The sequence below is a fragment of the Octopus sinensis genome, linkage group LG6 (assembly GCF_006345805.1).
Source record: "Octopus sinensis linkage group LG6, ASM634580v1, whole genome shotgun sequence".
Lineage (NCBI taxonomy): Eukaryota > Metazoa > Mollusca > Cephalopoda > Octopoda > Octopodidae > Octopus > Octopus sinensis.
In genome coordinates, this window is record NC_043002.1 from 34,464,371 (window position 1) to 34,468,129 (window position 3,759).

Consider the following 3,759-nt stretch of genomic DNA (forward strand, 5'->3'; position numbering starts at 1 on the left):
AGAGAGAGAGACAGACAGACGGAATACAGATTTCATGTCATTAACAAATCTGTTTTCGAAAGAAGCCCATCTCCAAGATAGAACAGAATTGTTTCTGACAATACTCAGTCATAACTCAACATCCTTAGTCGTATTCGCTTCATAAAACAACGGACACCTGGCGTTTTTCAATCTCAACGTGTTTTTTTTTTCTTTTGACTTCTTTTTATTTTGGTTTCTTTTGTAATACGTTTTCAGTGGGACTTTTCTAAAAATCAATCAATCAAGAACGTAATTAGTACAAATACAAATCTAAAACAGCAATAACCTCAAGACAAGAGTTATTTTCATTGGACGGAAGCTGGAACTTCCGAGTTGAGTTTTTTTGTTTCGTTTTGTTTCGTTTTGTTTGTTTCTTTTATTTCTTTTTAGTGTTTTCCTTTTCCTTTCAGAAGGAAAATTTTTGCATAAAGAAAATATCCTTCCTGGGCATTTCTAAGTCCTGGCGAAAGTGTAAGTCTACAGGAGACCGACAATATCTTTAAGCAGAAAAATATTGGCTGTAATTTAAACAATACCAATTGAAGAATTGCAGAAACCTGGAATAGAAAGTTCTATCAGTTCTTAGATGAACTGAATCCTGCACCGATTAATTCTTAGGAGATTAGGATTAGAAAACCTTGTTCACTTAATTGAAATTTATAGCTGGCCTTAGTTTTATTATTCGCAGTAGATCCAACTTCTGAAACCAAATCCAGCCTCTTTTGTTTTTGGGGGTTATTTTTCTACTTACACTCGAACAAACCCTCTCGATTTAGATCTAACAAAAAAATTGATAGCAACCCCAGTTCATGTATTTTAATATTGAAAATATTTGCATTAGTGGCTGTGCGGTAGGTAGCTTGCTTACCAACCACATGGTTCCGGGTTCAGTCCCACTGCGTGGCACCTTGGGCAAGTGTGTTCTACTATAGCCTCGGACCGACCAAAGCCTTGTGAATGGATTTGGTAGACGGAAACTGAAAGAAGCCCGTCGTATATATGCATGTGTGTGTGTGCGTGCGTGTGTGTGTGCGTGCGTGTGTGTGTGTGTGTGTGTGTGTGTTTGTGTGTCTGTGTTTGTCCCACCAACATCGCTTGACAACCGATGCTGATGTGTTTACGTCCCCGTAACCTAGCGGTTCGGCAAAAAAGACCGATAGAATAAGTACTAGGTTTACAAAGAATAAGTCCTGAGGTCGATTTGCTCGACTAAAGGCGGTGCTCCGGCATGGCCACAATCAAATGACTGAAACTTGTAAAGAGTATTAAGATGAGCCAACGATCACTCCAAATGTCAGAAGTAACAACAACCCCTCCTTGGAATCTTTCTGAGCCATTTAGATTCACACATAAAAAGAGCAGGATGGTCGAGGCTAGGATACTTTTGATCATAGTTCTGCTAGATCAAGGTTAACCAGAAGTTAAACAACAACAACAACCACAACAAGAGCGGCAACTTACCTTTTGACAGTTTTCATTTTCTTTTAAAATTGTTTCACTCCTTGTGTGTGTGTGTGTGTGTGTGTGTGTGTGTGTGTGTGTGTGTGTGTGTGTGTGTGTGTGTGTGTGTGTGTGTGTGTGTGTGTGTGTGCACGTTCGTTTCTAACCGTAAAACTAGAAGTAGATAAAGCAGTAAATAATAGCATGGAAATATTTGGTCAAAAATCTTTTGGGGATACAAAATGCTGAAGACTGTCCATTATACTTACAGAAGTTGTGTGTTCGGGTTTGCAGGCATCCTTCGACTTTTTTACCCAGTATTTGCATGCTATTATCTATAGTTTTATTTCCTCCGAATTCTACATTAAAAAAAAATTTTTCACGTTCTCTCGAAGTTTTTTAATTCTTGCGACTTAAAAAATATATATACAAGTCTCACCGGTCAGAACAATGCTTCAAAATGGGTAGAGGATTTTGAAGAATTACTTGGTAGAACGTCCGGTAGTGAATTTGAGCCACACGGACAGCGTTCGACTTTTGCTGTTCAAGTAGGGTTTTAATCAATGCTTATTTATAACTTTATCTATTTCGAGTTCTACAGTTTAAAACGAATAATGCGTGCGCGTGTGTGTATGCCTATTTCAGTATGCTAGCATCGTTTTTACGGTTTAATTTTCATACAAAGCGTGTCCCTGGGTATCATTCCCTAAACTTTGAGTGTCAATATGCTTGGGGTACTCAAAAGAGCTGTCAATATATGAAGTTTATTAAAAGTAACTAATTACTCCGTCACTGCTTAGAGTTTGTTGTTCTTGCATGTTCATACACAACACATACACATGCACAAATACATAGAAATATATATATCGTTGCTATTATGTTAAACTGTCATATGTCCAAATTTGGCCAAATGCTGTTTTTTCAATATTGATTCTTGCTTGCGGTAGCCGGTTCTTTTGCTCAAACTATCTCCAGTTGTCGATGTTCGTGATCTTTCGGAACGCTTCTCATGAACATTCTGAACAGTTCCATCAGCTTCAACATCTCTAATTTGGATGTTGGTAAGTCACATTGGTGGATCTGTTTGAAACTCTCCTAAACTGTGTTTGTACTTCAACTGCGTTTTCACACTTTTAGTAGCATTTTAGAATGAATTTCCTTAGTTCAAATTTTGTCTATCTGCCATCATTAATTCCACTGGGTTTCATCAGGAAAGAAGAAAACATCAATTGAGTTATCAGCTGCTAAAGTGTGTATACATTTTTGAGGGACACCCAGTATATACATACATATTATATTACAGAGAAGCATACCTATGTGTGTGCGTACGTGCGTGTTTGTGTGTGTGTATGTTTGTATACGTGTGTGTGTGTGTGTGTGTGTGTGTGTGTGTGTGTGTACGTGTGTGCGTGCGTGCATGTGTGTGAGTACCTATATTGTACTCGGAAATATTTGCATGCTCACGCATTTAAAGAAGGACGGACGAACACACACATACACACGCACACACACAATCACAATAAACCATCAGAAAATCTGTCTTCAATATCAAGCACATTCCCACGCACCCACTTAAAACCACTTGCTAAGGGGTTACTATCATTATTAGTACCTGTGCCAAAACAAAAGCATGTGACATTTACAAACAGGAAACAGTCAAGAGATCTCCTTTATCCAAATGACATTCGAAAATCTAACAAGTAAATCAGTTAAGGGAGCACGAGACGTTAGTCTTGTAAATAGTTTCCCTACTCGACGGGCAGATAGCATTCCGACCCACATAGACCAAACAAGTGATTAGCTTGAGACAGAAAGATAAGCTGCTTTCCCTCGACGAAGGTCAAAGGCTTTTGGTTTTAGAGACCTCCTCAGGAGAAGTCAAACAGTGGAGTCTGTTAAGTAGCTGCCATACAAAAAACAGTAGCATTTTAGCTTAGGGATAAATTAAGCAAATATATAGATTTAGATTGGGTTTTGAATCAATTTTGGTTAGAAGATTGACTAAAGATATGCTCACTCAAGCCTCTTCTGCGTGTTTAACTGCTATACATTATTTATACTGCAGCTTAAGATTTTGTTTTTAGTGATGTAATGGAAACAGAAACAACCCAGTAGAAATGTAACCCCTTTAATAAAGACTATTGAGAATCATATCAAGTCGTCTTGGAAGAAGCAAGTTGAAGACAAATTCCGCCAATGAATTCTGTAGAAGATAGTTCTATGATGAATCAGGATCATAGAGAATGGTTTTGAGTCTTTTCTTTAATTTATTTTTGAACCAGTAAACAGTAAATAACT